Here is a 22,934-nt window from a genome sequence, read left to right as displayed (position 1 = left end):
GCCTGTGCCCCACACCAGTGAGGGTAAGAATAGGAGCATTTGGCAGATGAATGCGTGGCTGAGGAACCAGTACAGGGGCAGGAGTTCAGATTTCAGGATCATTGGGATCTCTTCTGGGGAAGATATGACCTGTTCTAAAGGGACAGGTTATACCTGAACCCGAGGAGGACCAATATTCTTGTGGTCAGGTTTGCTAAAGCTGTTCGGGAGCGTGTAAACTAATTTGGTAGGGAGAAGAAAAGCATAGTGATAGTGTTGAGGGTGGGTTGGGTGATTTGCAAACAGAGGTGGTGAGACTGCTAATAAGGAAATGCAGTCAGCAGGATGAATTACAATGTAAAAGGGGGATGAAATGAAGGGTGAATGCAGGACTGAAGATGTTATATTTGAATGCTCGCAGTATACAGAATAAGATGAATGAACTTGTAGCTTGGTACAGATTGGTATGTATTGTGTATTGAAGCTCTGAATTGTGGCTGAAAGAAGATTATAGCTGGGAGCTTAACGGCCAAGGATACACATTGTACCGAAAGGGCAGGCAGGTAGGCAGAGGGGGTGGAGTGGCTCTTTTGGTTAAAAAAAAATAAATCAAGTCATTAGAAAGAATTGTCATAAGATCAGAAGGTGTTGAATCACTATGGGTAGAGCTAAGGAACTGCAGGGGTAAAAAGACCCTGATGGGAGTTGTATACAGACACCCAGCCAGTAACAAAGATGTGATCTATAAATTACAAAAGAAGATAGAAAATGCATTTCAAAAGGGCAGTGTTACAAAAGTCATGGGGGATTTCAATATGCAGATAGATTAAAAAAATCAAGTTGGGGATGGATCACAAGAGGGGAAATTTCTAGATTGACTGTGAGCTCGTGGTTGAGCCCACTGGGGTATCAGTTAATCTGGATTGTTTTGTGCAACTGGGGTATCAGTTAATCTGGATTGTTTTGTGCAATGAACCGGAATTGATTAGAGAACGTAAGGTAAAGGAACCCTTAGGGAACCAGTGATCATAATATAATAGAATACAACCTGTAATTTCAGAGGTGAAACTAAAGTCAGACGTATCGGTATTACAGTGGAGTAAAGGGAATTTCAGGGGCATGAGAGAGGAACTGGCCAAACTTAATTGGAAAAGAACACTGGTGGCTGGGATGACAGCAGAGCAGCAATGGCTGGAATTTCTGGGAGCAATTGGGAAGGTGCAGAATATATACATCACAAAGAGGAATAAGTATTCTAAAGGCAGAATGACACATCCGTGGCTGACAAGAGAAGTCAAAGCCAAAGAGAGGACATATAATAGAGCAAAAATTATTGGAAGTTATATTGTGAAGCCTTTAAAAACCAGCAGAAGACAACCTAAAAAGTCATAAAGAAGGAAAAGGTAGAATACAAAGCCAATAATAATGAAGAGTGCAACGCTCTGTAAGGTTTCACTGCTAATGTAATGGTTTCTCTGTAGCAGCAATGTTTGGGTTATGACTAGAGATAACAGGGACTTTGGAATGTATGTTAGCCAATGAGAGGCATGTTGTTCTTTCTTGTGGGTCTGGGAGCAGGGATTTCACAGTCTTTTGTCAGCGAGAGATGAAGAGAGAAGACGCGATTGGAAAGAGTTGGTAGGCCGCCAGACGGAGTGGACTAGGAGCGAGGGTCCAATGGTCAGTGACGCTTGGAGGAGGTTAATGGCGGTCGAATGGACGATTCCCTGTACTTTATAAAAGCCAAAGGGAGGGCATATAATAGAGCAAAAATTAGTGGGAAGTCATAGGAAGTGTTCCAACATGCACTTTAGACTGTTTCATTAAAATGGGCCCTTTTTCTTTTTATTCTTTACTAACCCTATAGTCAGATTAAGATTTATAAAGTTCAATCGTTTCATTACATATAGTGTACCGTCTGATATCTTGCAGTTCGTATTTGTAACCGGGCAACACATCACGCAGCATCCACACAAACGAGATTTCTCAGTTTGGCTGGGCCAGAGACTGTCTAACACTAGACAAACGTGTGCTGGCTAAACCTCAGGGTTACAAGAGGATACAAACGTGGCCTCTGATTGTACATGGCCTATCAGTGGCTATAACCAGAGCACCAATTGTGAGTTAAATAGCAGGGAAGGTTCAGGCATAAGAGGAAGACACAGAGCGGTCATCGACGGAGTGATCTGAGGCACAGTAGCGCTTTGGCGATACCGGGTCGAGGCAAGGTAAGTTACCTGTGAGGAATAGGAATAGGAAATACGTCTGTGACGCCGTGTTCTGTACTGGGTGTCAGATGTGGGAAGTCCAGAGACACCCAGCCTCCTGGATGGCCACATCTGCACCAGGTGCGTCGAGCTGCAGCTCCTTAGGGAACTGGAGATGCAACTCGATGACCTTCATCTGGTCAGGGAAAGTGAGAAGGTGATAGAGAGGAGCTATAGGCGAGTAGTCACGCCGGGGCCTGGGGAGACAGATGAGTGGGTAATAGTCAGGAGAGGGAAGGGCAGGAGTCGAATACTAGAGAGTACCCCTGTGGCTGTACCCCTTAACAATAAGTGCTCCTATTTGAGTACTGTTGTGGGGGGAGGGGGCGGGGAGAGGCCTACCATGGGGGACGCAACAGTGGCTGTTCCTCTGGCACAGAGTCTGGCCCTGTGACACAGAAGGGGAGGGAAAGGAAGAGGGAGGCAGTATTGATAAGGGACTCTATAGTTAGGGGGTCAGACAGGTGACTCTTTGGACGCAGGAAGGAAACACAGATGGTAATTTGCCTCCCAGGTGCCAGGGTCCGGGATGTTTCTGATCGCGTCCACGATATCCCGATATCCTGAAGTGGGAAGGAGAACAGCCAGAGGTTGCGGTACATATTGGTACCAATGATGAAGGCAGGAAAAGGGGTCCTGAAAACAGACTACAGGGAGTTAGGAAGGAAGTTGAGAAGCAGGACCTCAAAGGTAGTAATCTCGGGATTACTGCCTGTGCCACGTGACAGTGAGTATAGAAATAGAATGAGGTGGAGGATAAGTGTGTGGTTGAGGGATTGGAGTAGGGGGCAGAGATTCAGATTTCTGGATCATTGGGACCTCTTTGGGGCAGGTGTGACCTGTACAAAAAGGACGGGATGCACTTGAATCCCAGGGGGACCAATAACCTGGCAGGGAGGTTTACTAAGGCTATTGGGGAGAGTTTAAATTAGAATTGCTGGGGGGTGGGAAACGAACTGAAGAGACGGAGGAAGGGGCGGGTGGCTCACATACAGAGAAAGCTTGTAGACAGTGCGAGAGGGAAGATAGGCAGGTGATAGAGAAGGGATGTGCTTAGTCCGATGGTTTCAGATGTGTCTATTTCAATGCAAGAAGCATCATGAACAAGGCAGATGAGCTTAGAGCGTGGGTCGGTACTTGGAGCTATGATGTTGTGGCCATTACAGAGATTTGGATGGCTCAGGGGCAGGAATGGTTACTTTGAGTGCCAGGCTTCAGATGTTTCAGAAAGGACAGGGAGGGAGGCAAAAGAGGTGGGGGCATGGCACTGTTGATCAGAGATAGTGTCACAGCTGCAAAAAAGGAAGCAGTCATGGAGGGATTGTCCACTGAGTCTATGTGGGTGGAAGTTAGAAACAGGAAGGGGTCAATAACTCTACTAGGTGTTTTTTTTTATAGACCACCCAATACTAACAGGGACATTGAGGAGCAGAAAGGGAGACAGATTCTGGAAAGGTGCAATAATAACAGGGTTGTTATGGTGGGAGATTTTAATTTATAACCATACAACAATTACAGCACGGAAACAGGCCATCTCGGCCCTTCTAGTCCGTGCCGAACTCTTACTCTCACCTCGTCCCACCGACCTGCACTCAGCCCATAACCCTCCATTCCTTCCCTGTCCATATATCTATCCAATTTAACTTTAAACGACAACATCAAACCTGCCTCAACCACTTCTGCTGGAAGCTCGTTCCACACAGCTACCACTCTCTGAGTAAAGAAGTTCCCCCTCATGTTACCCCTAAACTTTTGCCCTTTAACTCTCAAATCATGTCCTCTTGTTTGAATCTCCCCCATTCTCAATGGAAAAAGCCTATCCAAGTCAACTCTATCAATCCCCCTCATAATTTTAAACACCTCTATCAAGTTCCCCCTCAATCTTCTATGCTCCAAAGAATAAAGACCCAACTTGTTCAACCTTTCTCTGTAACTTAGGAGATGAAACCCCGGCAATATTTTAGTAAATCTCCTCTGTACTCTCTCAATTTTATTGACATCTTTCCTATAATTCGGTGACCAGAACTGTACACAATACTCCAAATTTGGCTTTACCAATGCCTTATACAATTTCAACATTACATCCCAACTCCTATACTCAATGCTCTGATTAATAAAGGCCAACATACCAAAAGTTTTCTTCACCACCCTATCCACATGAGGTTCCACCTTCAGGGAACTATGCACCATTATTCCTAGACCCCTCTGTTCTACAGCATTCTTCAATGCCCTACCATTTACCATGTATGTCCTATTTTGATTAGTCCTACCAAAGTGTAGCACCTCACATTTTTCAGCATTAAACTCCATTTGCCTTCTTTCAGCCCACTCTCCTAACTGGCCTAAATCTCTCTGCAAGCCTTGAAAACCTACTTCATTATCCACAATGCCACCTATCTTAGTATCACCTGCATACTAATCCAATTTACCACCCCATCATCCGGATCATTAATATATATGACAAACAACATTGGACCCAGTACAGATCCCTGAGGCACACCACTACACACTGTCCTCCAATCTGACACACAGTTATCCACCACTACTCTCTGGCATCTCCCATCCAGCCACTGCTGAATCTATTTTACTACTTCTATATTAATGCCTAACGATTGAACCTTCCTAAATAACCTTCCGTATGGAACCTTGTCAAAGGCCTTACTGAAGTCCATATAGACAACATCCACTGCCTTACCCTCATCAACTTTCCTAGTAACCTCATCAAAAAATTCAATATGATTTGTCAAACATGACCTTCCACGCACAAATCCATGTTGGCTGTTCCTAATCAGACCCTATCTATCCAGATAATTATATATACCATCTCTAAGAATACTTTCCATCAATTTACCCACCATTGACGTCAAACTCACAGGCCGATAATTGCTAGGTTTACTCTTAGAACCCTTTTTAAACAATGGAACAACATGAGCAATACGCCAATTCTCCGGCACCATCCCCGTTTCTAATGACATTTGAAATATTTCTGTCAGAGCCCCTGCTATTTCCACACTAACTTCCCTTAAGGTCCTAGGGAATATCTTGTCTGGACCCAGAGACTTATCCACTTTTATATTCCTTAAAAGTGCCAGTACTTCCTCTTCTTTAATTGTCATACTTTCCATAACTACCCTTCTTGTTTCCTTTACCTTACACAATTCAATATCTTTCTCCTTAGTGAATACCGAAGAAAAGAAATTGTTCAAAATCTCCCCCATCTCTTTTGGCTCTGCACATAACTGTCCACTCTGATTCTCGAAGGGACCAATTTTATCCCTCACTATCCTTTTGCTATTAATATAACTGTAGAAACCCTTTGGATTTATTTTCACCTTACTTGCTAAAACAGCCTCGTATCTTCTTTTAACTTTCCTAATTTCTTTCTTAAGATTCTTTTTACATTCTTTGTATTCCTCAAGCACCTTATTAACTCCAAGCTGCCTATATTTATTGTAGATCCCTCTCTTTTTGCAAACCCAAGTTTCCAATATCCCTTGAAAACCGTGGCTCTCTCAAACTTTTAACCTTTCCTTTCAACCTAACAGGAACATAAATATCCTGTACCCTCAAAATTTCACCTTTAAATGACCTGCATTTCTCTACTACATCCTTTCCATAAAACAAATTGTCCCAATCCACTCCTTCTAAATCCTTTTGCATCTCCTCAAAGTTAGCCTTTCTCCAATCAAAAATCTCAACTCTGGGTCCAGTCCTATCCTTCTCCATAATTATATTGAAACTAATGGTATTGTGATCACTGGACCCGAAGTGCTCCCCAGCACATACCTCCGTCACCTGCCCTATCTCATTCCCTAACAGGAGGTCCAACACTGCCCCTTCTCTAGTTGGTACCTCTTTGTATTGCTGAGAAAAACTATCTTGTCCACATTTGACAAACTCCAAACCATCCAGCCTTTTTACAGAATGGGCTTCCCAGTCTATGTGTGGAAAATTAAAATCTCCCACAATCACAACCTTGTGCTTACTACAAATATCTACTATCTCCCTACAAATTTTCTCCTCCATTTCTCGGTCCCCATTAGGTGGTCAATTTCCCAAATAGTGATTGGCCTCTCCCTAGAACAAGGGGTTTAGATGGGGTGGAGTTTGTTAAGTGTGTTCAAGGTTTCTGGACACAATATGTAGATAAGCATTTAAGGGGAGAGGCTGTACTTGATCTGGTATTGGGAAATGAATCTTGTCAGGTGTCAGATCTCTCAGTGGGAGAACATTTAGGAGATAGTGATCACAACTCTATCTTCTTTACTATAGCACTGGAGAGGGATAGGAACAGACAAGTTAGGAAAGCGTTTAACTGGAGTAAGGGGAAATATGAAACTATCAGGCAGGAACTTGGAAGCATAAATTGGGAACAGATATTCTCAGAGAAATGTGCGGAAGAAATGTGGCAACTGTTCAGGGGATATTTGCATGGGGTTTTGCGTAGATACACTCCAATAAGACAGGGAAAAGATGGCAGGGTACAGGAACCATGGTGTACAAAGGCTGTTGAAAATCTAGTCAAGAAGAAAAGAAAAGCTTACAAAAGTTTCAAAAAACTAGGTATTGATAGAGATCTAGAAGATCATAAGGCTAGCAGGAAGGAGCTTAAGAAGGAAATTAGGTGAGCCAGAAGGGGCCATGAGAAGGCCTTGGTGAGCAGGATTAAAGAAAACCCCAAGGCATTCTACAAGTACGTGAAGAGCAAGAGGATAAGACATGAGAGAATAGGACTAATCAAGTGTGACAGTGGAAAAGTGTGTATGGAACTGGAGGAGATAGCAGAGGTACTTAATGAATACCTTGCTTCAGTATTCACTACGGAAAAGGATCTTGGCGATTGTAGAGATGACTTGCAGTGGATTGAAAAGCTTGAGCATATAGACATTAAGGAAGAGGATGAGCTGGAGATTTTGGAAAGCATCAAGTTGGATAAGTCTCCAGGACCGAACCAGATGTACCTCAGGCTACTGTGGGAGGCGACGGAGGAGATTGCTGAGCCTCTGGCAATGACCTTTGCATCATCAATGGGGATGAGGGAGGTTCCAGAGGATTGGAGAGTTGCAGATATTGTTCTCTTATTCAAGAAAGGGAGTAGAGATAGCCCTGGAAATTATAGGCCAGTGAGTCTTACTTCAGTGGTTGGTAAGTTGATGGAAAAGATTCTGAGAGGCAGGATTTATGAACATTTGGAGAAGCACAATATGATTAGGAATAGTCTTTATCAAAGGCAAGTCGTGCCTTACAAGCCTGATTGAATTTTTTGAGGATGTGACTAAACACATTGATGAAGGTAGAGCAGTGGATGTAGTGTATATGGATTTCAGCAAGGCATTTGATAAGGTACCCCATGCAAGGCTTATTGAGAAAGTGAGGAGGCATAGGATCCAAGGGGACCTTGCTTTGTGGATCCAGAATTGGCTTGCCCGCAGAAGGCGAAGAGTGGTTGTAGACAGGTCATATTCTGCATGGAGGTCAGTGACCAGTGGTGTGCCTCAGGGATCTGTTCTGGGACCCCTTCTCTTCATGATTTTTATAAATGACCTGGATGAGGAAGTGGAGGGATGGGTTAGTAAATTTGCTGATGACACAAAGGTTGGGGGTGTTGTGGATAGTGTGGAGGGCTGTCAGAGGTTGCAGCGGGACATCAATAGGATGCAAAACTGGGCTGAGAAGTGGCAGATGGAGTTCAACCCAGATGAGTGTGAGGTTGTTCATTTCGGTAAATCAAATGCGATAGCAGAATATAGTATTAATGGTAAGACTTTTGGCAGTGTGGAGGATCAGGGGTCTTGGGGTCCGAGTCCATAGGACACTCAAGCCACTGTGCAGGTTGACTTTGTGGTAAAGAAGGCATACAGTGCATTGGCCTTCATCAGCCATGGGATTGAGTTTAAGAGCCAAGAGGTAATGTTACAGCTATATAGGACCCTGGTCAGACCCCTCTTGGAGTACTGTGCTCAGTTCTGGTCACCTCACTACAGGAAGTGAAAACTATAGAAAGGATGCAGAGGAGATTTACAGGGATGTTGCCTGGATTGGAGAGCATGCCTTACGAGAATAGGTTGAGTGAACTCAGCCTTTTCTCCTTGGAGCGATGGAGGATGAGAGGTGACCTGACAGAAGTATACAAGATGATGAGAGGCATTGATCGTGTGGATAGTCAGAGGCTTTTTCCCAGGGCTGAAATGGCTAACATGAGAGGGCACAGTTTTAAGGTGCTTGGAAGTAGGTACAGAGGAGATGTCAGGGGTAAGTTTTTTACGCAGAGAGTGGTGAGTACGTGGAATGGGCTGCCGGCGATGATGGTGGAGGCGGATACGATAGGGTCTTTTAAGAGGCTCCTGGATAGGTACATGGAACTTGGAAAAATAGAGGACTATGGGTAACCCTAGGTAATTTCTAAACTAGTACATGTTCAGCACAGTATTGTGGGCTAAAGGGCCTGTATTGTGCTGTAGTTTTCTTATGTTTCTTAAAGTTTCTTCAGATATATAAAGAGAGGCAAGAATAAATATCGGACTACCGGAGCAGTAGTAATGGGGGACAAGGAAATGGCAGATGAACTGAATAAGTATGTTGCATCAGTCTTCACCATGGAAGACACGAGCAGTATGCTGGAAGTTTCAGGGGCCAGAAGTGTGTGAAGTTAACATTACTAGGGAGAAGGTTTTTGAGAAACTGAGAGGTCTGAAAGTAGATAAATCACCTGGACCAGATGGTATGCACCCCAGGGTTATGAAAGAGATGGCTGAAGAGATTGTGGAGGTATTAATAATGATTTTTCAAGAATCAATTAATGCTGGCATGGTTCCAGAGGACTGGAAAACTGCAAATGTCACTCCACTCTTCAAGAAGAGTGAGAGGCAGAAGAAAGAAGATTATAGGGCATTTAGTCTAACAGCAGTGATTGGGAAGATGTTGGAGTCGATTATTAAGGCTATGGTTTCGGGATACTTGGAGGCACGTGATAAAATAAGCCATAGTCAGCATGGTTTCCTTAAGGAAAAAGCTTGCCTGACAAATCTGTTGGAATTCTTTGAAGAAATAACAAAGAAGATAGACAAATGAGAATCAGTGGATGTTGTGTTCTTGGATTTTCAGAAGACCTTTGACAAGGTGCCACACATGAGGCCAAGAGCCCATGGAAAGATACTAGCATAGATAGAACATCGGCTGCTTGGCAGGAGGCAAATAATGGGAATAAACTGAGCTTTTTCTGATTGGCTGCTGGTGACTAGTGGTGTTGGGACTGCTTATCTCAATAACTTGGATTACAGAATTGATGGCTTTGTGGCCAAGTTTGTGAATGATACAAAGAGAGGTGAAGGGGCGGGTAGTTTTGAGGAAGTAGAGAAGCTACAGGAGGACAGACACATTAGGAGAATGAACAAAGAAGTGGCAGACGGAATACAGTGTCGGGAAGTGTATGGTCATGCACTTTGGTAGAAGAAATAGAAGCGTAGACTATTTTCTAAGTGGAGAGGAAATCAAAAATCTGAGACACAAAGGGACTTGGGACTCCTTGTGCAAGGTTCCCAAAAGATTAATTTGCAGGTTGAGTTGATGGTGAGGAATGCAGATACAATTTTAGCATTCATTTCGAGAGGACTAGAATATAAAAGCAAGGATGTAATGTTGAGGCTTTGTAAAGCACTGGTGAGACCTCACTTGGAGTATTGTGAGCCATTTATCTGAGAACTCCTTATCTAAGAAAGGATGTGCTGACATCGGAGAAGGTTCAAAGGAGGTTCACGAAAATGATTCCGGGGTTGAAAGGCTTGATGTATCAGGAGCGTTTGATGGCTCTGGGCCTGTGCTCACAGGAGTTCAGAAGACTGAGGGGTGACTTCATTGAAACCTATCGAATGTTGAAAGGCCTCGATAGAGTGGATGTGGAGAAGATGTTTCCTATGGTGGGGGAGTCTAAGACCAGAGGACACAGCCTCAGAATAGAGGAGTGTCCTTTTAGAATGAATACGAGGAGGAATTTCTTTAGCCAGAGAATGATGAATCTGTGGAATTTGTTGCCACTAGCAGCTGGTGAGGCCAAGTCATTGGGCATATTTAAGGCAGAGGTTGATAGATTCTTGATTAGTCAGGACATGGAGGGATATGGGGAGAGGACAGGAGATTGGAGCTGCGAGGGAAATGGATCAGCCAAATGGCCTAAATCTGCTCCTATACCATATGGTCAGGCAGCATCTATAAACAGCTGACTGGAGAAGGCCTGAAGCATCGACTGTTTATTCATTTCCATAGATACTGCCTGACCTGCTGAGTTCCTCCAGCTTTTTGTGTGTAGTAACTGAACTACTGAGTATCTCTAGCAACTGGTTTTTTTTTGTGGCAAGACTACTTCACTGAAATAATCTGTAAAGTGTCAAAATGTCCTGCCTCGAGTTAAACTTGCACTTGTCGTAATTTTTGGACCTTTTTTATCATCAGTATTTATCATGTCAGCTGCCGTGGCAATGCTCTCTTTATGTTTGTCACTTGAGCTGATAAAATGGATTTGCTTTCTTGGGGCCACTTTATGAAACCCCTCTGCATCTCGCACATAAAATAAAATGCTGTTCATCAAACAGGCAATTTCATAATGAATATTAAATAATACTGCTTAAAGACTTAATGCAAATACTTAATGCAGGGATTACAGTGAGTAATTAAATCAAGAGCTTTAGTTTTAATGTACTAGTAATTTAGTTGTTTAAACAAAATTCCCACTGCAAATTATTTGTGGCGTGTACTTCAAATTAGCATGAAAATAACTTGGGAATGATCAGGAGTAAAGTAACTCAGGCGCATTGATATTTGAACTGAATAGGATAGTAGAACTGTTCAATGTGCTGGAAGGAGATTCTGCCCATTGTGCCTGTGTCTCGCCTGGCAAGAAAGGCCATTCCAGGAATTCTCACGTGCCATAATTATGACTATTTTTAGGAAAGGAGGTCCAATTCTTGTTAATAGTTATAATAATGACATGTTAAGAACTTCTGCCATATCCATTCTGTTCCAGTGGGCCAAGAGCTTCTTGTACAATTGTAGTACAGATTCTGTTCATAATACTCTGCAATGGATACAATCATCTATACAACAAATCTAATAATAGAAAATAGTATCACCCACTACATAACCTTTCTGACCTTCCTGAAGTATTTTATGCTGGCAATCAAAATAAATTATAGGAATCAATCTAACGTTTGGTAGCAGACAAATCATTTGATATCTGGTACACAAAGATGCTAACAAGTGGTCCGCTGCAGGCCACATTGCAATTGTCCTGATGAAGGGTCTCGGCCCGAAACGTCGACTGTACCTCTTCCTATAGATGCTGCCTGACCTGCTGCGTTCACCAGCATTTTGTGTGTGTGTGTGTGTTACTTGAATTTCCAGCTTCTGCAGATTTCCTTGTGTTTGTAATTAAGACGAGGTTGTCTTTGCGCCTACCCTTTTTTAAACTTGTCTCACTTCCCACTGGAATGGAGCTAATCCACAGGACGAAGGGGAAAGAAATTGATTGGCTCCAACGCAGATGCACTTTCACTTATCACATGTATCAGTGAAATGCGCCGTTTGCGTTAACATCCGACACATCCTAAGGATGTGCTGGGGGCAGCCCACAAGCGTTGCCACACATCCTGGCACCAACATAGCATGTCCGCCATGTGCTTCAGAACAACACAAGCAACAATGACAACTGAACAGCAAAACAAGTCCCTTCCCCAACTGAGTAGATGACGGGGTGAGGGCCAAAGTGCGGGAAATGGAGGAGATGCGGGTGAGGGCATCATTGATATATAAAATAGAGGGAGAGAGAGATTATTGTTATTTATAGATTTTATTATGTATGGCACTGCACTGCTGGCACAAATTGAGAAATTTCACTATGTATGCCAGTGATATTAAACCTGATTCTGAGATTTTTTTCCAAGGAACAGCACCTCCTGCTATTTCTGGAAATAGCATAATTTTAAGTGATTGGATAAAAGTATAGGGGTAGGTTAGTATAGGGTAAGTATAGTAAGAGGTAGGTTCTTTTACACAGAGAGTTGTGGGTGCATGGAACGCACTGCCAGGGGTGGTGACAGAGGCAGATTGATAGTGGAAGAGACATACAAGAGATAGGCAGAACTAAGAACACCTCTGCTTCAGTTAACACCTAATTGTGTGCATATTGAGAACCTGAGTTCCAGGTCAGTGCACGAGGGGATGAGCCTGGGAAGACAAAGGACTCCTACCAACCTGCTCTCTCTGTACAACACGGTGCTCCCCTTCCTGACGATCCAGATCCATGGCTTAGACCCTGGAAAACATGGATTGCTTTCCATATTTTTAAGACCGAAGAAAGGAGTTGATAAAACTTCACCACCTTCTTGTTTACACCAGCACACCATTGACCGAGAATTTAAAAAATGATTAGCTTTATTTGTCACACGCATACAGTGAAATGCATTGTTTGCATCAAGAATGTGCTGGGGGCAGCCCACAAGTGTCACCATGCTTCCAGTGCCCACAGCTTTCAAACCTAACTCGTATATCCTGGGATTGTGGAAGGCAAACAGAGTATCCCGAGGAAGGCCACACGCAGGAAGCTGAAGGTCGAGGTCTCATCATCATCCAGTTAGTTGTAGTGCTCACTATCCCGTGTATGAGAAATAGGTCATCTCAGGTATGTACCTCCAAGCACATACCAGCACAATATCTGTAAATCCTACCTATCCATTGATAGAATATGTTAACCCAATGAGCATGCTGTTCCAGGTCAATGTCACCAGCATTGAGACAATGATCACAGATGCTCAACCCGTGCTGATGGTTGTGAGCTATATGTCTACGTATTTCCAGACTCCTGTTAAGCTGCTTTGAAATCTGTCATGGCGCAAGATTTCCAGGGAAACAAGGTGCTTTGAGTCTGTCCTCAAAACCCCCCTGAAAATGACTACATTTGGCATTCACTCATGGGACTCTCCAGGCCACGACTGCTCAAAGGAACCCCCATGAGACTGTGATGAGGACCTACAGTATTGAGTGCAGGTTTTGTCACCGTGTGCCAGGGAAGACATTATTAAGATGGAAAGAGTGCACAGAAATTTTATGAAAATGTTGCCATGACTTGAGGTCTTGAGTTATAGGGAGAAGCTGAGCAGGTTAGGACTTTATTCATTGGAGACTGAGGGGTGACCTTACAGAGGGTATAAAAACATAGATAGGGTAAATGTAGCTGTTTCTTCTCTTCCACTCCCCCCCCCCCGAGATAAAAGGAAATAAAAATTAGATGGCATTAGTTTAAGATGAGAGGGGGAAAATTTAAAAGGGAACTGAGGGACAACAACTTCTCACAGAGAGTGGTGTTTATATGGAATGAACTGCTAGAGAAAACGATAGAGGCTGGGACAATAGCAATATTTAAAAGATATTTGGATAGGTACAAAATATAGAAACGGCTTAGAGGGATGTGTGCCAAACATGCGCATATGGGACTGCCTTATATGGGTATTTTGGTTAGCGTGGGTGAGTTGGAACAACGGGCCTGGTTCTGTGCTATATGTATGAGTATTTGATGGCTCTGGGCCAGTACTCGCTGGAATTCAGAAGAATAAAGGAAGATCTCATTGAGACCTACCAGTCATTAAAAGGCCTGGATACAGTGGACATAGGGAGGATGTTTTCAATAGTGGGAGAATCTAGGACCAAGGGACATGGTCTCAAAATAAATGGAGACATCACTTTAGGACAGAGACTAGGAGAAATTTGTTCAGCCAGAGATGGTGAATCTGTGGAATTTGTTTCCACAGAATGTTGTGAAGCCCAAGTCGTTGGGTATATTGAAAGCAGACGTTGATAGGTTCTGCTTCAGCAAGGTCAGAGATTAAGAGGAGAAAGCAGAAGAATGAGGCTGAGTGGGAAAATAAATCAGCCATGATTGAATGATCCTGACAAAGTGTCTCAGCCCAACATGTCAACTACTTACTCCTCTCCTGACCTGCTGAGTTCCTCCAGCATTCTGTGTTTGTTGCTCTGGATTCCCAGCCTCTGCAGTTTCCCTTGTGTTTATGATCAAATGCTAAAGTGGTAGAGCAGACCCAATGGGCGAAATGGCCTAATTCTTACCGTCTCATGGACGCTGTGATGGGAGTACATGGAAGTCAAGAGTGAAGTATAGGAGTGCACAACACATCCAAAGCACGCCCACTGCCAACACCCTGGCCCCCACAGTCTCCGCACACTGGCAGAGCCTACGAATCCCTTACAGGGCTTTGCAGTCACAGAACTGCTGCTGAATCATGAGGGATTGCCTCAGAGAGCGAACAGATTAATAGATTGAGGACACTCAGGTCTTTGAGGGATTCTTCAAAATCTCGCTTGCCTTTTCCCTACAAGTCTCTGTTCAAACTTCACCTTCTAAAACTCACCACTGAAACTGCCTGTTGAGCTGCACCTTCTAGATTACATCAGCTAGCCGTGTCCTCGTTTCCCTCTGGTCCATGGGCTGTGAGCCACCTTTAGAAAGAAATGATATTCCGAATAAGCTGCTGGTGCAGAAGCAGCAGAGTGCGTCAAGATTACGTAGGTCTCAGTTGGAGGAAAGTTAGAGGGCAGAGGTTAACCAGTCCAGAATATAAAGAGATGATTCACTGTCCTTTCAAAGTGGCTCATTCTGACCTTTATATTCTCCTTCTAAATTCCCTGTGCTCAATTATGCTGAAAATTGGCAATATAAACAAGTCATGTTACCACAATGCGCTCTCTAGCGGAGGCTCCAGTGACAGGAGGATGTCGTTGCAGAGTGAAACTTTATTTTGACCATTTCTGGTGTGAACGATTGCACTGGCAATTGCAGAATCAGAATGAGGTTTATCATTGCTGACAAAAATTGTGAAGTCTGTTGTTTTGTGGCAGCAGTACAGTGGAAGACAAAATTACTGTAAGTTGTAATAAATGCAAAAGAGGAATAGCAAGGAGGTGCTCATGGGTTCATAGACTGTTCAGAAATCTGATGGCAGAAGGGAAAAAGCTATTCCTAAAACGTTGAGTTTGGTCTTGAACGAAAGAAGGGTACATACTGGATACTGAGGGTCCTTAATGAGCATTCTGACGGCATCACTGTCTAGTACGGAGGTGCCAATGCACAGGATTGTAGAAAGCTGCAGAGGGTTGTAAACTCAGGCATGGGCACGAGCCTCCCCACCACTGAAGACATCTGCAGAAGGCGATACCTCAAGAGGGCATCATCCATCTTTAAGGACCCTCACCATCTTCAATATGCCACCTTCTTATTAGTACCATCAGGGAGGAGGTACAGGAGAAAGAAGACACGCTCAATGGAACAGCTTCTTCCCCTCCACCATCAGAAATCTGAATGGTCTATGAACACCACCTCACTATTTTGCTTGCTTTTTGCACTACTTATTTTTAATATGTATTTTTAATTGTAATTTATAGTAATTTTTGTGTATTGCACTATACAGCACAGTTGGATGTTACCCAGAGCAAATATGCGTTGCTCCTCCAACATGAGAGTGGCCTCATCATGGCAGTAGAGAAGGCCATCGACTCTCATGTCAGAATGGGAATGCGGATTAGAATTAAAATGTCGCCTGCCGCAAAGCAGTGTATGCCAGTGATAATAAACCTGATTCTGATTGGCACAGCCTTTGGAAGATGTTCTCGATGGTGGGGAAGGTTGTGCCCATGAAGGAGCTGGTCAGGTGTACAACTCTCTAGATCCTGAGGTTGGCTTGAAGTGTGGAAGAGGAGGGGTTTGCTTTCACATTACCAAAGCAAAACAATTACGGGTCAAGGGATTGATAATCTTGAGATGAGAGAAAACTAAACAGTGGTGAAGGACCCAACCAGATCTGAGGGCTTTGATTTATTATGGATGATCGAGAACTCCACCCTGGACAGTTCCAAGCCCGGCTGCGAGAGGAGGAGGGTTGGCCATGGGGCCAGCAACTCCATCCCATAAACACCCAGAGCTACAGTAACACCAACAGAAGCTGCAAAGGCCTCATCCCTGAGAGATCATCATCATCATCGCTTGTCACAGCAGCCAGCCGGCCACTCTGCTGTTGTTTGGTTAATGTTGAGCAGGTCGGTGTCAGCTGAATCAGGTGAGAGTGGGCAGTTGCGCAGAACGTGTTCAATGTTCTGCACCCTTTCGCCACACTCACAGGATTCGCTGGTCTTTAAACCCCACTTCACCATATTGTCTCCCGTCCTACAAACTCCCGCTCTCGCTCCGTTGAGAGTGCACCTCTTCCGTCTGTCAAGCGGTGCCCCGTCTGGCGACGTTTCTGTGGGGTCTTGCACTGTATTGTTTGGTGAGGTTCTGGCTTCTGTTTGTTGCCAGAGGTCAATCCGTATGTTAGGGGGGATGTTCAGTGCAGTAGTTCCTCCACCGTAGCAAAGCTTTTCCTCAATTTTAGGCAGTTGGAAACTGGCACATGATGATGTTGTAGGTGCCATGGATCCGAGTTCTGTTTACCTTTTTCAATTTTTGTTGTAGTATGTCTTCGGATCTCTGGGGGAGCAATGCCTGCAAGTCTGTAAATGATGTCAGTGGGTGTGGGGTGCGGTGTGCCCGTGATTATTTGGCAGGCTTTGTTAAGCAACGGGTCTATTTTCTTCTCATAGGCTGATCTGCCACACACAGGAGCACAGTATTCTGCAGGTGCATAGCAGAGTGCTAGGGCAGTTGATCTAAGTGTGTGAGCATTAGCTCCCCATTTCGTGCCTGCTAATTTTTTCAAGAGAGAATTGCAAGAGCCAACTTTCCCTCGAAGTTTTTGGATGTGGGTGGCAAATGAGAGCGTCCTATCCAGTGTCATGCCCAGGTAAATTGGAGTCGGATGGTGTTTGAGCTCCTTCCCGCACCAGAAGATCTTGAGTTTCCGAGCTGCTCCTTGATTCCTCAGGTGGAATGCACACACTTGAGTTTTTGATGGATTTGGGTTTGGAGACCATTTTTCATAATACTGCTTCATTGCTTCGAGGACTGCTGTAAGTCCTACTTCAGCTTCTTGGAAGGAGTTAGCTTGTGTTGCTGTGCATAGGTCTTCTGCGTAGATAAACCTGCGCGTGTTAGGAAAAGTTGGTTGGTCGTTTGTGTAGACATTAAATAGTAGAGGTGCCAGGACTGATCCCTGTGGTAATCCGTTCTTTTGTGGACACCACCTACTCTTAATTCCATTCATTTCTACATAAAATCTACGATTTTCTAGGAGGCTTCTTATTACTTTGACTGGTTTCATTCATTAACATTTTAGGTAATTTCAGTAAAAGGCCTCTGTGATTCACAGTGTTGTATGCTGCTGTTAAATCAATGAATACTGCCCCTGTAATTTGTCGCATTTCAAAGCCATCCTCAATATACCGGATTAAGTTCAGGACTTGACCGCAGCAGGAGTGGCCTGGCCTGAACCCGGCTTGGTCTGGTGTTAGAAGATCTTCAACTAAGGGGAATATTCTTTTCAGTATGAGTCTCTCGTAGAGTTTATAGAGGGTGCAGAGCATGGAAATCGGTCTGTAGTTTTTAGAAATGTTGGGGTCTTTATTGGGTTTTAGGAGAGCAACAACTTTGGCTCTCTCCACTTTTTAGGTATCTTTAATGATCTTAGGCAACAGTTAAAAAGGGACAGAAGCCAGTGGAGTGCTTTAGGTCCAAGATGTTTAAGGAATTCATTAAGAATCCCATCTATGCCAGCAGCTTTGTTGGATTTTAGCTGTGATACTTCATCCTTTAATTCTTCTAGGGTGAGAGGTGGGAAGCTGTTATTCCCGTTTGAGAGAGCGGACTCCATCTCCTGATGTTGTTTTCTCTTTTGCCTCCATTCCTTGTTATTTGGTCGACCATTTAGTATCAGTTGGTGGGCAACCTGATTGGGTGTTACGGCAGCAATTCCCTGTGGTGGTCTATTGTCTGAGTTGAGTTTCCGAACAGTTGCCCATGCCTTCTTACTGATCGAGTCAGGAACGTTCATGCCGTGACCCTGCAAATCCGAAAGGAGATCAATCCTGACATTACGCACCAGACCAAGTGATCCAGTGGGAGATAAAAGGATCCATGAGAGATGAAGGATCTTTGCCTAGAAGACGTATGTGGGCTAAACCTGGGCTTGAAAGACTGGCAAGCTGCTGTTGGTGGCCTGTGTCCCAGTAGGGATAATGGGCTTTAGAATAGATGTTCAAGATCTGATTATTAGCTCTGAGTATAGGCATGTATATGTATACATACAAAGTAAACCTGCAACCTCGAGGACAGTGAGAAAATGGTCAGAGGAGGCTTATGAGGCGCTCCAGGGTTGTTTTGAGGTGACAGACTGGCAGGCACTCTGTGAGCCACATGGAGAGGATATTGATAGGCTCACAGAGTGCATCACTGATTACATCAACTTCTGTGTGGACTGCAATGTTCCAACAAGAACTGTCCTTTGTTATTCAAATAATAAGCCATGGGTGACAAAAGGACATTAAGGACATGCTGAACACTAAAAAGAGGGCGTTTAGAGATGGAAATAGGGAGGAGCTGAGGGCAATACAGAGTGATCTGAAAGCCAGGATCAGGGAGGCTAAAGACAGGTACAGGAGGAAGCTTGAGTGGAAACTCCAGCAGAACAACATGAGAGAAGTCTGGAGTGGGATGAGGACCATCACTGGGTTCCGGCAAACTAGCAACAGAGGAGCGGAAGGCAGTGTGGACAGGGCCAATGAACTTAACCTGTTCTTTAACAGATTAGACATTGTGGCCCCCGCCCATCCCACACATGAGCCATCTGTTGTCGGCCCCCAACCAACACATATTCCACTCTCCCCTCCTACTCCTCCTCACAGTCCCCCACCCTGCTCTCATGACTATACCCCTTCCCCACACGAAACCACCACGGTGGGCTTCACAGCTGAACAGGTGAGAAGACAGCTGAAACGTCTCAACCCAAGCAAGGCTGCAGGACCGGATGGTGTCAGTACCAGGGTGCTCAAAGCCTGTGCCCCTCAGCTATGTGGAGTACTTCGCCATGTATTCAACCTGGGCCTGAGGCTCTGGAGGGTTCCCGTATTGTGGAAGACGTCCTACCTCGTCCCTGTGCCGAAGACGCCGAGCCCCAGCGGCCTCAATGACTACAGACCGGTGGCATTGACCTCCCACATCATGAAGACCCTGGAGAGACTTGTTCTGGAGCTGCTCCCCTCCAGTTCGCCTACCAGCCCCGACTAGGAGTTGAGGATGCCATCGTCTTCCTGCTGAACCGTGTCTACGTCCACCTGGACAAGCCAGCGAGCACTGTGAGGGTCATGTTTTTTGACTTCTCCAGTGCGTTCAACACCATCCGCCCTGCTCTGCTGGGGGAGAAGCTGACAGCGATGCAGGTGGATGCTTCCCTGGTGACATGGATTCTTGATTACCTGACTGGCAGACCACAGTACATGTGCTTGCAACACTGTGTGTCCGACAGAGTGATCAGCAGCACTGGGACTCCACAGGGGACTGTCTTGTCTCCCTTTCTCTTCACCATTTACACCTCGGACTTCAACTACTGCACAGAGTCTTGTCATCTTCAGAAGTTTTCGGATGACTCTGTCATAGTTGGATGCATCAGCAAGGGAGATGAGGCTGAGTACAGGGCTACGGTACGAAACTTTGTCACATGGTGTGAGCAGAATTATCTGCAGCTTAATGTGAAAAAGACTATGGAGCTGGTGGTAGACCTGAGGAGAGCTAAGGTACCGGTGACCCCTGTTTCCATCCAGGGGGTCAGTGTGGACATGGTGGAGGATTACAAATACCTGGGGATACTAATTGACAATAAACTGGACTGATCAAAGAACACTGATGCTGTCTACAAGAAGGGCCATAGCAGTCTCTATTTCCTGAGGAGACTGAGGTCCTTTAACATCTGCCGGACGATGCTGAGGATGTTCTACGAGTCTGTGGTGGCCAGTGCGATCATGTTTGCTGTTGTGTGCTGGGGCAGCAGGCTGAGGGTAGCAGACACCAACAGAATCAACAAACTCATTCGAAAGGCCAGTGATGTTGTGGGGATGGAACTGGACTCTCTGACGGTGGTGTCTGAAAAGAGGATGCTGTCCATGTTGCATGCCATCTTGGACAATGTCTCCCATCCACTACATAATGTACTAGTTGGGCACAGGAGTACATTCAGCCAGAGACTCATTCCACCGAGATGCAACACAGAGCGTCATAGGAAGTCATTCCTGCCTGTGGCCATCAAACTTTACAACTCCTCCCTTGGAGGGTCAGACACCCTGAGCCAATAGGCTGGTCCTGGACTTATTTCATAATTTACAGGCATAATTTACGTTTTACTATTTTACTATTTATGGTTCTATTACTATTTATTATTTATGGAGCAACTGTAACGAAAACCACTTTCCCCCGGGATTAATAAAGTATGACTATGACATTGACATTTTAAGCTTCCTTTAATTATTAATTATTATTAATATTCGAAACGTGTTTTGGCTGTTCAGGCAAAATTGCTTTGGTAGAGATTACTCCTGACCGAATGTGTTGAAGGGAGAGTAGAAATCTGCTCTAAACTTTGTAAGGATGAGGAAGATAGAGCCATAGCAGGGGGGCAGCTCTATCTGGTGCCCATGCTGTGTGAGCATATATCAAGAAAGCAGGCTGCTGCTCTTCTTGTGATACAGGCTGTCCTTCCAGATAGAAGCCAACCGGGAGGCAATGAGCTGAAGCAGAAAGCTGCTCAGAAAAGGAAGGGCAGACGTCTGAGCCATGGCAGGCAGAGAGGACGAGATTACTTTCAGGGTCTGCCTGACGCTGCATTAAGCTTCCTCTCTCTCTTCTCAAATATCCTTAGCTGACTGTCACTAGATTTGGGGGACTGCTTTGTCGAGCATCTCCCACAACAAGCAGGATTTCCCGATGACTAACCATTTTAATTGTAAGCCCCATTTCCATTCCGACATGGTGTTCCATGGCCTTCGCTACTTTCACGATGAGGCCAGTTTCAGTTTGGAGGAGCAATGCCTCATATTCCATCTGGATAACCTCTGGCCTGACTACATGAACACCGATTTCTCTCTCTTCCAGCAATTTCTTCCCCTCCCCCTTCTCTCTTTTTCCATTCCCCATTCTGGCTCCCCTCTTAACTCTTCTCTTCTCCTCACCTATCACCTCCCCCTAGTACCCCTCCTCCTTCCCTTTCACCCATGGTCCACTTTATCCTCTTCCCCCACCCCCACCCACCTACCTACCCCCTCACCTGGCTTTGCCTATCACGTTCCAGCTTGTTTCAATTGGTGCATTTAATGTCAGAGAAGTGTATACAATATACATCCTGAAATTCTTTTTCTTCACAAACATCCACGAAAACAAAGGAGTGCCCCAAAGAATTAATGACAGTTAAATGTTAGGACCCCTAAGCCCCCTCCCAAACCCCCCTACCCATACACAAGCACCAGCAAAAAAGCATCAGCACACCCCAGCAAGTACTCAAGTGAGCATCAGAGCATCAATAAAGACACAGACTTGCAGAACCCCAAAGGCTACTCATTCACCCAGTATTCGACACACCACAGGCTCTCTCTCTCCCTAATAAGGGAGAAAGAGATGTCTCCATTTCACAGTGAGAGAGGAGACATTACAAAACAACTCACTGATTTATGGTGTTATAAGTCTGCTGCATCGCTTTTTCTGAGCTCTGTTCCTCTAGGCACACAGCCAACAGCAAGCCTGCTACTTACGATCTTCCTTGTTCTCCCGCGATGCACCAGTCAGCGACAGTGATCCCAGCCTTGAATCAGTCCAACTCCAGAGCCACGAAAATACAGCACCCTGAAGGCGTGCTGGTCTTCCAGGCCGCATCCTTGGCATACCGAAAAGTGTCCAGTCGTGAGACCCTGAGAGCAGGTCCCATTCCCACAAAGAACTAAAGTCAGAGTGTAACTCCAGGTCAGGGTCTTCAAAAGAACCTTGAAAGGGAAAAAAAGAGATATCAAAGATAGAAATAAAGCTTGTACTCCTTCCCCTTCCAGCACCTTCTTATTGTGGCTTCTCCCAACTTCCTTTCCAGCCCTGATGAAGGGTCTTGGCCCAAAATGTTGACTGTTTATCATCCTCCATAGATGCTGCCTGACCTGCTGAGTTCCTCCAGCATTTTGTGTGTGTTTGATCACCCTCAGGGTGCAGGAGCAGCCCCTTATATTCCGACTGGATAGCCTGCAACCTGATGGCATGAATTTCAATTTCTTCTCCTGATAATTTTTTTTTCCCCTTCTCCTCCCCTCCTCCTCTATTCCCTACTCTGGCCTTTCACCTCTTCTAACCTGCCTGTCACTTCCCATGGATCCCCTCCTCCTTCCCTTTCTCCTATGGTCCACTCCGCTGTCCTATCAGATTCCCTCTTCTCCACCCTATACTGCCTGACCCGAGTTCCTCTAGCATTTTGTGTGTGATGAGAGCTGATTTTGCTCGCTCTCAGCTCCTCTCTCTGTGGCACTGAGGCTACAAAGACAGCCCTGGCTGCTGTGCTCCATGCCCGCTAATATGATGAACTGATAAGCCAGGCTTTGGGCCTACTCCGGGTTCGGATCTGAGGCCTCACTGTTGGCTCAGAGTGCTGTTGTTCGCTTCAGTTGTTTGTATGACTTGAATTCTTTTCTCCCTCTTGTGCATCGAGTGTTGGTCTTTTATTTTTATTGTTT

Source organism: Mobula hypostoma, chromosome 18, assembly GCF_963921235.1.
Source record: "Mobula hypostoma chromosome 18, sMobHyp1.1, whole genome shotgun sequence".
Taxonomy (NCBI): domain Eukaryota; kingdom Metazoa; phylum Chordata; class Chondrichthyes; order Myliobatiformes; family Myliobatidae; genus Mobula; species Mobula hypostoma.
The sequence above is the reverse complement of the archived record's forward strand: the minus strand, read 5'-3'. Positions refer to the sequence as shown.